Raw genomic sequence first — 13,596 nt, 5'->3', positions numbered from 1 at the left:
ATAAGCTAAATATAAATTGTATTTAATAAAAAGGAAAAAGTAATGTTTCCATGATTATTATTCCCTATGGGGTATATATAAGAAGGCAGACAAGACAGAAAATTATCTTATATTCTCTTGGAACATTATTACAAACAATCACACAAAATTAACCTGAAGTCCACTTTTTTCTTTATAAACTAAAAACTAAATAAAGAAAACTTATTAAAACTTCGTTTCTTAAAAACTAACTCAAGAAAACTTAGTTTCTTTATAAACTAAGCCTGACAACTTCTGGAGTCTGTGTCAGGCCTCACACTGACACAGTTGTTTGCTCTTCCCTATAGCTTCCCTGGTGGCTCAGATAATAAAGAATCTGCCTGCAGTGCGGGAGACCCAGGTTCGATCTCTGGGTTGGGAGGATTTCCCTGGAGAAGGGAATGGCAACCCACTCCAGTACTCTGGCCTGGAGAATTTCCATGGACAGAGGAGCCTGGCAGGCTACCGTCCATGGGGTCGCAAAGGACATGACGGAGCAACTAACACTTTCACACAGCCAGTCTTTCGTCTGCAAGTGCTTCTTAAAAGCACTCAGCTTTATGAGTCATCCCATCTAACCAAGGCACAGAATGGCATTCATTTGTGATTACTATGTTCGCCGTGCAAGCACTCCATTCCCAGAATGTGTAAAGGTCTAGTTGAAAACTGCAGAATCGTGAAAAAATTGCAAGGTATGCAGAAAGGCTTTTTTATGAAAAGCAGTGAGAATAAAAAACAAATGATGACAAAGTAAAGAGAAAGAGATAGGACAGGGTATTGTGAGACATGCACATGCATGGGGACGCTCCCGTAGGTGTGCCTGTGGCATCTCTGCTTGTAAGATTCAGTCTTACATGAACAGTCTCTCTGATCAGCCCCCATACTGGACAGTGTGGCGTTCCTTAGCAGTGACAGTTTCTCGTACCAGAGAAGGTGAACACTCAGCCTGAGGTGCGGAACCCACCTCTCAATATTTTGCTTCTCTGTGTCCAAGCATCTGTGGAGACACCAAGCACACACCTACCTAGAAGGTGATAATAAAGCGAGAAATTAAAGCCAGATCACCTGAAACTTGTAACGCCATAGGACGCCATAAAGACCAAGCTGGATAAAACTGTGACGCTGTTGATTAGGTTCTTCTGAGTCACTGGTGGTGAACTGAAGGGTTGCTAAAAAGATTAGGGTCATCTTTGTGGCTAAACTTGCCTCTAGCCTCATTGTGTTCTCTTATTTTGGTCTTTTCTTTGGCTATGTGATATCTTTTCTAATGGGTTCAAGTCATTTTTACTGACTTAATGGTATTTCCCTTGTGAACCACTTGACTCTTCAATAAAAGACCAGATGGGAAGGATGAGAGGAAGGCAGGGAGAGAGGAGGACAAACAGGAAGACAGTAAGTGTGTGATCTGGGCGGTGGAGCTCAGGCAGCCCCAGGTGAGGAGCCCAATGTTCTCCAGTTTCGTTTTTTTTTTAATTTGGGGCACATTGTCTAAGTCGTAATTTGCTTAACTGCTCTGAGCCTCAAACTCATCTAAAATGGAAGAACATTAGTACCTACCCTGAATGGAGAAAATACCATAAGAGATCAATTACTTTTTGTTTATCTCTTTCTTCCAGATATTCCTATCAACATCAAAATCCCATGTGTGTGAGGGCATGTATATATCACAGAGGGCACACAGAGACATCTCATAGATATCTCATCTATAGGTAAACATACACGTCTATATTTACATGTACACATATATACATATGTACATAACTCTTTCTCCACCTCACCCCCCCTATGTACACACAAAGCAGATTTCTGGGATGAAAGCCTCATTCAGAAGGTGCCCATTCATCAATTTCGAAAGAACTTCTAGATATGCCATTAGGAAAATAATCCATCCTTCATTACAAATGCTGTTTTGCATCTGTAATGCAATACCTACTGAAGACACTGGAAGTAAGTCTAGGAAATAAGCCATTTTACTACGCAGAGTTTGGGCAGCCTCTGTGTTAACCGGAGCCTAAGAGAAACGGGCTCCCTCTGGGTCCCTCACCTGCCCGTCTGCTACAACCATCGCCGCAGGCATGCAGCGCTCACCACTGACCTATCGCAGACAGGTAATCAAGAGCAGAGAGAGCAGCCTTCGGAGGACAAGCAGTTACTTGTTCTCAACTTTTTAAAGTTCATAATTCAGTCTTACTGTCATTTCTTTCCTCATGCTGGTGCTTTTATGAAAGGTAAAGCTGAACAGAAAGAAAACCAGAGTCATTAACTGTTTGAAAGTTTAATGTGCTACCAAACCAGAATTAGATGTGATAATGAAATTTCCACTGCTGAAAGCAGACTTTGCTAACTGATGTATGTAGTGAGAAGGTGGTCACATAACCAATGAAAATAAAAACCAGGCTCATTTTTTTATATTTCTCATTCATTTATTTAAACTGGCCAAACACCAAATTAGATTTGAGGTAAAAATTGGATGTAGTAAAGTTCCTCTTGTTTCTTTTAGAAAATATATATTCTACACTCGTAGTATAGATATTGATCAAGTAATTTAATATCTAGAGACATTCCAGAACAATGGCTCAAGACTTATGGCTTAATATTGCTAGACTTTATTCAGCCATCCCATGGATCAGAAAGGCCATCCAAGTCACCAGAGTCCATGGCTGTGGGATGGCCCACCCTATGCACGCCACTCCTTAGTCTGGCTCCCAGGGTGTGTCTACAAAGGATTCCTATTCACCTTATCTAACTACAGTCTACCCATGAACAACATGGTTTTGAATTGCATGGGTCCACTTACACGCAGATTCCTCCCAACAAACCCTACAGTACTAAGCAACCCCTGGTTGTTTGAACCCTCAGATGCAGAACTGTGTGTGTGTGTGTGTGTGTGTGTGTGTGTGTGTGTTAGTCGCTTAGTTGTATCCAACTCTCTGTGGCCCCATGGACTGTAGCCTGCCATGCTCCTCTGTCCATGGGATTCCCCAGGCAAGAATACTGGAATGGATTGCCATTCCTTTCTCCAGGGGATCTTCCCCATGCAGGGATCAAACCCTGGTTTCCTGCACTGCAGGCAGATTCCTTACCATCAAAGCCACCAGGGAAGCCCAGAACTGTGTCTACCAAGGGCTAACTATAAAGTCATGGGCAGATTTTCCCCCGTGTGGAGAGCTGGTATGCCTAACCTCCACATTGTTCAGGGTGAACTGTACTGTGTTCTATGCTCAGAATTGTCAAAATGGACCATTAGCTGTTGCCCAGATACAACACATTTTTTCCTTCCCCCATTTTTGTCTCTGCATATCCTCTGTCTGCTCCTGAAGCTCTCCACCATGGCTTGTTTCCCCTTCTCCAGGCACCCTGGCCCCTGTGCCCTTCTTCCCAGTACTTCCACTCAAGTACCTCTGACAGATCACCATCTGTTGAAATGACACCCATTTAAAGTTCATTTAAAATGCCCCTTTTTCAAGAAATTATTCCTTCCTACCCTGTGCTTCCCAGGTGGCTCAGTAGTAAAGACCCTGCCTGACAATGTAAGAGACGCAGGTCCAATCCCTGGGTCAGGGAGATTCCCTGGAGAATGAAATGGCAACCCACTCCAGTATTCGTGTCTGGAAAATTCCATGGACAGGGGACCATGGCTGTCTACAATCCACCGGGTCACAAAGAGTCAGACATGACTGAGCCTGCACACGCACAAACACACCCATGCCAAACTGACCTTATCTCTTTCTTCTCTCCAACCAGAGTCATTTTGCTTTAACTCTTGTACATCACTTTCCCCAGTTTTTGGCACAGAGTATATACTCATTTACTGTATGATAGGTGAATTAAAGAATTATAGGTTATATTGCACTTTCATCTACTCCCTAACCTTCTTCTCCTCCTTAAGCATCTAGCTTCTTAATGGCAAAGACGGAGTTGGTGGGAATAGGGTGCTTATTAATCTTCATAACCTTTAAATTTTCTAATAGGTTCATTGCACATAATGAAGGCTTGATAAATATTTCTTGAATTGCATGATTAAACCGGGTCGGCTAGGCTGGGCTTGGTTAGAAGCGCTTCGGGATCGCCCCTTGATTTAGCAGGAGCAGTGCAGTGATGCAAGAGGTAATTTTCTTTGCTGAATCATAACTGAGTTTATATCACCCTAAGCTTTGGAAGGTACCATTTTTCAAATTAAATATAAAAACAATAACCTTTCTGTTTGTGACGGTGTAAGTTCTCCTGGCTCCTTTCAGGCATAGGGGCATTTCTGTAAGGTGTTGACCTAAATTTCTTGTGACCTAATTTCCTTGTTGCAAAAGGAATTCGGTGCAGCCAGCCCCCACTGCGGAAAGGTTTTGTTCTATATCACTGTCACATTTCAATGACAAATGGAATGAACTTTGTTAGTCCTTTTGAGATTGCAGAATAGCTCAGGATATTCCCCTCTAATATCTAAGAGGATTTCAGTGATTTGTCCTGCTGGCTACAGAGCATAAAGGGCCTCCCTTTGTCCCATGCATTCCCCAAAGCAGTCTGGCTTCCTCCATGGAAGTACCAGACACCACTTGCACACATTTTTACTGCACAGCAGCTGAAGAGATGCTTGTGATGAAGTAGAAAAAAATGCAAGTGATATAAATGCCCCATTGGGCTCTTGAATTAAAAAAACCTCTTTATCAACAATAACCAAGTGTACTTTGGTTCTAGTCCTAAGTATTTTGAAGCAAAACCAAACTAACCTCTACTCCTCTTATAGGAAAAGAAGTTTCCCCCTCAAGATACAAATGAACCAAAAAACCTATTTTTCCTATCTTTGTAAGCATGTGTGTATGTTTGTGAGCCTATGAGTTTGTGAAAGAGTAAACTAGTGAAAGAATAGGATTTATCTCAAATAATTCAGTAAGCTGTACACATCATAAAACAATAGACAAGAACGTAATAAAAATTCTTTTGCATTTTTAAAGAAAAGACAAGACAGTCTTCTATGAAGAATAGCCTCCTAGAAGACGAGTGTATTATACTAGATGACTCTTTAGGGCTTCTTTCTGGTCCTGTTATTAACACATGCCCATTATCTGAATCAGGTGTTGACATGCAGTATCAATATGGGGTAGACTGATTTTAAGATTCAGACTTTCAATACGCATTTCAGTAATATAGTGAATGTGCTTTAAAATGCTTAAGCTGACTGGGATTCTCTCATGCTGAGCATAAATTATAACTCAGAAATGTTACTCCATTATTTCCATTTGGAAACATGTCCCCTGGAAGACCTCAAGGCACCACACCCTGCCAGTTGGTGATGTGGTCGGCAAAGTCTAGAGCAGGTCAAAGAGAGCAGCTGGCCCAGCAATTTAGCCTCAGCCTAAATGGTAACATGAAAGAGAGTAACAGAGAAAAATATCAACAAAGGAAAACCAAAGAGTCTGTTTCAAAAAGAAAAGATGCAAGAAGAGCAATAGATAATAAAGAAGCACGGGAGGGGAAAAAAAGTTATTTATAACAAACGATGAGAAGGAAAGTAAGTTTGAAGCACAGATGGAATTTTCTTTAATTAATTAATTTATTTTAATTGGAGGCTAATTACTTTACAATAGTGTAGTGGTTTTTGCCATACATCGACATGAATCAGCCATGGGTATACATGTGTCCCCCATCCTGAACCCCCATCCCATCCCTCAGGGTCATCCCAGTGCACTGGCCCTGAGCGCCCGAATAGAGGGAATTTTAATGAATAAAAAAAAAAATTACAGAAAAAGGATCAAAAAATCATGAGTGAAAGACACACCTAGACAATAGCTTATACGAATAGAAAACCCATCAGATGAGAGCCTCAGTGGTCTAGCAGTCTCTGGGCAGACACGGCTCTGTGTGTCAGGGAGGCTGGGAAGACTAAGGCAGGCAAGCCCGTTGCTTCACCATGACTCTGTTGCCAAGGGCAGAAAAAAAACTGAATGTTGTTTGGACGTGCATTTCTTATATTATAGCCTGGTGCCTAGTACTAAACCAAGAGTAAATCCTGACTATTCATTGGAAGGACTGATGCTGAAGCTGAAACTCCAATACTCTGGCCACCTGATGCAAAGAACTGATACATTTGAAAAGACCCTGATCCTGGGAAAGATCGAAGGTGGGAGGAAAAGGGGACGACAGAGGATGAGATGGTTGGATGGCATCACCCCCTCAATCAACATGAGTTTGAGTAAGCTCCGGGAGCTGGTGATAGACAGGGAAGCCTGGCATGCTGAAGTCCACGGGATCACAAAGAGTTGGACATGACTGAGTGACTGAACTGAACTGAAGATGAGAGCAGATGCATACAGATACTGAGACTATTAGGCGGGTTGGCTCTTGAGCAGAGAAGGCTAATATAGTAATCAGATCGGATTACTGAATAGATTAGATTCAGTAATAGAATAGATTCTCCTCTGAGAGCACTCATCTGAATCTCTAGAAAGATCATCTACTATAGGGAGAAAAAAAGGGACAATATTCTGTGAAATCAAAGGAAATTATTCCCGGAAGTTGGTTTTGGCAAAACAATTTCTTGGCATGTTTCTGTGAATTGTAAAGGATTTCCTAGTATGAAGTAAAATTTGAAAAATTTCTGCCCAGTAAGCAATGACTCAGCAGATGCCATTACAAAATGGCAGAGGACAAGCTCTATGTAAATTATAGACCTTGGCTGGATCTTTTTAATCTCTTTGATATCTTCTCATTCTAACTGAGAATTTACCATGACCCCTCCAGCTTGATTCATGTAGAAGGCAGTAAAGCTTTTATTAATCAAGTAAATTGGGAACTTGAAAATACATGTCAACTCAAATGTGAGCTCTGTGGTGAACCTGAAAGTCAGTTCTCATGGGGACTAGCTTTCCATGATTGTCTATTCCAGGATCCAATCAAGGAGCACAGGACCTTAGGCTGCTGGGATTTAAATACCAAGTAAGGTATCCTGGCGCCATTACCCTCTGCTTCTGATGAAATATACCTGTACTCCTGGATCTACTCTCTATCAAACATGTGGAAAGGAGAACAACATCCAACATCCTTTTTTTTTTAACCTTACCAAGAACAAAGATGACAATTGGAAGCAAAAGCTGGGTCAAATTTAGCTCTCCATAAAATTGGCTAGGCCTGCCTCCACTCAGGGAAAAGCCTTGCTGAATCTCCACTTCCAGAAGCCACACTAGATTGAACAATCAGACTGTTTGAAAAACCCATCATCCCACAAGGATTTGTGAAGTGTTGAGCATCTGGCACACGAGTGTTCTGAATAAAAGGATTTTGCCAGGAGTTTTGAGATCAGAGATCCATGATTAATTCTGACTGCCTGGATCAATAAAGATTGTTTTCCTTTGAAACAGAGCACCTATAAAATTATGTAATTTGAGGTATAGGAAAATCATTGCCGAACGAGCAAAGAGTACTTTGCTACCCACAGAATCCATTTGGTAATAATTTCAGCATGAAACATAAGACCATTATTTTGATAGGACAAATGCATTTGAAAGTCATGAAAGATTATATCAGTTACAAATTATATTTGCATAAAATCCTTTTTCAGGGCAAACTCACTCAGGTGTAGTACTATTCACACCAGAAATGCAATTCAGTGTGAACTGTTTCCTAAAGGAAAAGTACATGTGAGAATTTAGATTATTTTGTCTAGCACAGCTGCTGCTTGTACTGCAAAAGCAGAGATGCAGCTGATGACAAGGTAGAATGGAACTTGGCACCTCCACTGGCATCCAGCCAAGAATACAGAATGTTTTAGCCAGTCTGTGGCATGTGATCCATTTCTTAATTGTTGATAACATATAATTAGGACAATCTAAGCCTAGTTTAATGAATGCAATAAGTTAAACTGCAGCGCCTGACTATACTTGGAGAGACTTTGTTAGTCTTGGAGCATGGAACTACAGAGTAACATTTTATAAACAGTACAAAATGGAATCTTCCCTTTACAAACTATCAGCCTAGAATTATGGCCGACATCCTAACCCACAGTATAAATTCTGTGCACTGTATAAATGTCAACTGATATTCATGGCCAATGTGCCCAAAATAAATTTTCCCCTTGAAGACTTTAAAGGTAAGATTTATGTGGAGAAATTGGGCACATATTTAAAAATGACAGACTACAAGTTCTGCTAATCAGTTATCAACCTGATTTATTTTGACAGACTTCTTTCTAAGATGATCAGAGCTCAGTCTAGTGTACTACATGGTTTTTAAAATGCAATGATTTTCTCGAAAATAATGAATTGATTATTAACTTTTTATTCAAATAGATTCATTGCATTCCTCTTTTCACACGCCATATTACTTACCTGTAGGTGTTGCCAAAATGTTTGATTATAAAGCATACAAAAGAGATTTACCTATGCCACAAATAAGTTCAGCTGAATCTTTCATATCTCTGGTAAAAGAACTATTTTTTCTGAAGGTGTATAAATCCTACCTAGATATCAAATAATACCAGAAATAAAAACTTTTGGAAAAAAATACATTTTAGCTTTTGAGTGAAAAAAAAATAAGAAAAGGAAGCTCTGTTTATTCACAGCATGCATGCTGCTCTGATTGTTTTTTTTTTTTTTTCCATCTTTAAATTTGTTCTAATGTTATCAGAATTGATTTTTAGTCTCAGTCGTCCCAGAGGAACTGTCTTGAGTGAAGCTCTTATCGGGGAACTGTAATGAAGAATCAGCTTGCAAAGCTGTTACTATGGTGCTCACATATCTGAAGAAATTTTTAGTGGAAATAAAATTCCAAAGCACTAAATTTAGAGGTATTTCGTTTCCTAGTAAGAGGTATAAAAATAGTACTACTAGATACAATTTAAATTCCAAGGGGGAGATATTTATTTCTGTACGATGCTCAACCATGTACATTCTAGAAAGCCAATCTCTTTCCACAGGCCTTGAGACAAATTAAAAATCATGTTAAAAATCTTAGGCCACCAAAAGAATAATGCATTTTTAAAAAGAGAAATCTTCATTTTCACATTTTTATGCTAGTGTTGCTTTTCAGATAAAACTTTACACAGTGAAGGTATAAATATTTGAAAATATATTTTTCTTCGTATATTTAAGAAAAAGCTTTTGACAGTGATACATAACTAGTCTTGAAACTAAATTGTATATTACCTCACGGAGGACAAGGAGAGCTAAAGAATGTCAAGCCCCAGCTTGGTTGTCAGAACGTTCAGGTTTAAGACACACATTCCATTAAAAGCAGTAATCACTTAGTGCGCACAGTCAACAAATCTCCTTTTCCAAAAATAAAAACATATTTCTGGAAATCATGACAAATTACAGTCCTGAAATTAAAGTGATTATAAGCATCATATATAACCATGCATCTTCCTCTGCCCTGTATTAAAATATATATCACTTCCTCAAGCCAAATTGTATTCCAGGGATGCTGCCTAAGTTCCCCGTGCAGGGGAAGACAACTTTTGAAATCACCTTTAAATTTTCATTTTTATGATTAAGTCACCAAAAACGGCAGGAAACAAACCTATAAGAATATGACATGGGTAAGAATATTACATTGCGTCTATATTTCTAAGTTCGTAAGTCAAAAAGAGGGACTGGCATTTCTCAGGAAACAAGATGAAAGCAATTACAGTTTTACGCTTTCATGTAAGTGATAGATACACATCTAACTATTGACGAGGAGGAAATAAAGGGCACTGCCATAATTCTGTATCCATTATGTGTAATTTTATATATGTATATTTGAATGGAAGACTTTTAAACATTGAAATTTGACAAGCACAATAAAGAAAAAGATTCTGGACTTAGGCCGTTTCATAGATACAGGAGAGAAGAGAAGGGTTCATGTTATAATTGCTTTTGGTTTTATTTATTCTTACAAACTGTCCTTAAATGAAATTATTCAGAAAAACAATCCACAGCACTATCATCTAAATTAAACTGTAAACCTCACATTAACACAAATAAATGTATTCACAATTTCAGAGATTATTTTAGGAAATGTAGTCATTATATGTGTTTCTTTTTATGATGAATTTGGGAGAAATTTTTGCTTATAATTAGAATAGAATACCAAAACTAAAAGATACAATGCAGTGCAACAGTGTGTAATTTCCACTATTCTCTTACAAATATCTAATTCAATACTTCTAATTATCATTTTGCACCACGAAGGAAATATTCCTTTGAATACAGCAAACATAGAGCCTTTGTTAAAGAATTCACACAATTTCCTAGGTACACTTTTCAGGTTATCATAATTTAATTTTCACCTCTATTTGACAAGGCCTGCTACAAATACTAAAATCTAATGGGAAATAAGTATAGAAGTGAGTTTATTTTGCCATCATGTAGAACAGAACTCTAAATTGCAGCATTCATAAAATAAAATTTACTGACACTTTTTTTCCTGACAAAACACTTAGAAAACAATTCCTAAAAATGCCAGTTTAAAAACAGCTTTGGAACGTTACACTGTAAAAGTCACCTTTTTTGTTAATTCCTTATTTATTGATAAAAGAAGTGTTTGCCTGTTTTTTGTCACAATAGCTATTTTTTATAGGCTGTCTTCTAAATATAATCTACCAGTTTTATCCATTTTTATCTCACAATGAAACCGGCTCTCCACCTTTCCGACTTGCTAGACAAAATGGATCAGAAAGTGATTCTCATGTTAATTTTACCAGAAACTAAACCGTGCAACATGGAGAAGGAAATGGCAACCCACTCCAGGATTCTTGCCTGCAGAATCCCATGGACAGAGGCGCCTGACAGGCTACCGTCCATAGGGTCACACAGAGTTGCATGGAAGTGACTCAGCACACACGCAGACGGTGCAAACGGCACGTGCAGCTACCCAGATTTTAGGACTTTTGACTGTGTCTATGTAACTGTACCATGGATAGTATTTTGCAAACATTAAATCAATATATTTCATGGCATCCCCTAAATCATGTTTCTTTGCAGTCTCTCACCTCCTAGGCAGAGCCAGAAAACTTACTGCCCTATATCAGGAGAGCACAAGAATTTAATTTGAGAGCAAGGCTTTGTGGAAAGTAAATAGATGTGCTAAAATCTTTTAGCTCCTATTTAACATTCCAAGGACTAAGCCTGGAGGCTTCAACCACAGAATTTTTGTTTTGAAGAGAGTATACCTTCCACCTGTGAACTCTCCAGGCCATGCGGCAGGCTACCTTATGGGAAAAGGGCTTAGGACACAGAGAAAAGGGGGCAAAAGCCCACTTCCTATGTTTCTGAGAATGGTGGAGTGTGGAAGGCAATCTGAGAGTGTTGCCCAATTGAGCATTCTGGCTTCAGTCTTCTAAGTGGTAAAGTGTGGAAAGCCCAAGAGAAAGGCAATCTCAAATTCCATATCTGACTCTAGAATGAACCTGCCCCCCTCATCCCAGGCCCACCCCACATCAAACTCCTAGGAGCTCATCTATTGGCTATTTCCTTCTCCAGGGGATCTTACCGACCCAGGAATCGAACCCACGTCTCTAGCATCCTTTGCATTGGCAGGCAGCCTCAGACAAGGGATATCACCCCGAAATCCAGAGGAATAGGAGACTACACCCACAAAGACACTCTCCACTACCACTCCACCACTAAGAGTGACAGAAGGTTGGGAAACCTGGGGGACTAAGCATGTTTCCCTAAAAGAGCAGCATTACCTAGGGGATGGTTTTAATTATTGGACTGGCCTGAATTTTAAACTGCATAGGACTTTAAATTTCTATGAGAGCCAGAGTAGTTATAGACAAAATAATGGAGCAACATTTCCCAAGCACATCCAAGTTGCTATGTGAGTGAAGTCAATGTTACATAACCAACACAAAGAAGCAAGTTTCTGTAGTAGAAATAATTCCCTCTCCAGACACACATTCTTGTACACACATACAAGATCTCAACATGGTCTTTGGTGAGAAGCCTGGGATGATCTTTTTTTGACCTGAATTGTCCCCACCAAATGACTATGTTAATCAAACCGACCAAATAACCATTTGGGTTTCCGCTTGGTTTTCCTGTGTATGTATTAGTCAGAATTACCAGTTTAAAAAAAAAGAAAAAGAACTTGCTCTTTCTTAGTTTATTCATCTGCAAGAAGGGAATACTAATACCTGGCACAGTTATTTTGGGAATGAAATATGATAATGCATGTGCTGTGAAGGGCTTTCTGTAAACTGGCTAGCACCGTGTCAGGCCCGAGTCTCTCCTTCCCCTCTTCCCTCCCCATCTTCACACCATTTCTGAGATCAGCCAGGTTTAAACCTTCGGCATCACTGCCATTCCACTTTACATTACCATGATTTCTGAACTCTAGTCACTAAGTTGGCACGAATTCTTTGTTCTTCACCTGAAATAGTTCTTTCTCAATGCCGTGACCTTCAGTTGGGATCTCATTTCTTCTTTTCAGCACCTGCACCTTCTAAGCAACAACCTGTCTCTTGTTTGATTCCCTCTCATTTGCAAACTGTTGCTGAGTTCTGAGCTGCTCACTCCTCTCTCCAAGACCCTCCCTATTTTTCTTTCATGCCTGCTTTTCTCCTTCCCTCCAGATCTTCCACTTACTTTTTTTTTTCCTTTTAACCTCCATAAAAAACAAACAAAATGTTGAAGGGCTTCCCTGGTGGTTCAGTGGTAAAGAATCCACCTGCCAAAGCAGGAGACATGGGTTCTATCCCTGGTTTGGGAAGATCCCCTGGAGAAGGAAATAGCAACCCACTCCAGTATCCTTGACTGGGAAATGCAACAGACAGAGGAGCCTGGCGGGCTACAGTCCATGGAGTTACAAAAGAGCTGGACACGATTTAGCGACTAAACAACAACAACAAAATGTTGAAATACAGAACATGAATCAGTTAAAATTAAATCAAATAAAGATGAAACAAAAGGAGTAAAGAGAAATATCACAAGAATCTAATAGACCATTTTTCAGCTATGGTCTCCATTTAACACTGAACTTTTTGGCGGTTCATGAGGAAAGACAGATATTGTTTCAATGGTCATGAACTCAAAATTTTAAAACAATTTACATTATAGTTAATATTCATGTTTCACATGACTCAAGTGGTAAAGAATCCACCTGCTAATGCAGGAGTCATATGAGACGCAGCTTCAATCCCTGGGTCAGGAAGATCCACTGGAAGAGAAAATGGCAACCCACTCCTGTATCCTTGCCGGGAGAGTCGCACACAACTGAGTGTCCGAGGAGGAGGATGGAATAAGATTTTCTAAAGAAGTGCTGAAAAATTCTATTTTTTTAAAAAGCTGAGCTATTAGGAATACATGTTACATTACAAATTATCTATAAATCAATATCTAGCATATAATTTCTTAACATAATACATAAATAACGGAAACTCAATCAGTGGGAATCTAGTTGACTTAAATCCTCAGGTGACTGAATTCTCTTTTCTTCACTCAAATGAGGAAAAAGAAAATAAGGTGGGAAAAGTTACCAAATAAGAGGTGGTTATTCAAGGAGAAAAAAAATAATAAATTTTCTAGATATGCTCTGAAAGATGCAACTCATTTTTCTGTATCATTTTACATTAACTTTGTAGAGATAATCAATACTCATATTTATATA

General features: G+C 39.3%; 1 long non-coding RNA gene across 2 annotated transcripts in view; it reads right to left on the bottom strand.

Moving 5' to 3' along the window:
* Positions 1-13,596, bottom strand: part of LOC129639084 (uncharacterized) — a 436,428-nt gene that overhangs the window by 361,303 nt on the left and 61,529 nt on the right. The window lies entirely within an intron of this gene.

Source organism: Bubalus kerabau, chromosome 1 (genome assembly GCF_029407905.1).
Source record: "Bubalus kerabau isolate K-KA32 ecotype Philippines breed swamp buffalo chromosome 1, PCC_UOA_SB_1v2, whole genome shotgun sequence".
Lineage (NCBI taxonomy): Eukaryota > Metazoa > Chordata > Mammalia > Artiodactyla > Bovidae > Bubalus > Bubalus kerabau.
Note: the sequence above shows the minus strand (reverse complement) of the source record. Positions and strands in the feature narration are given on the sequence as shown.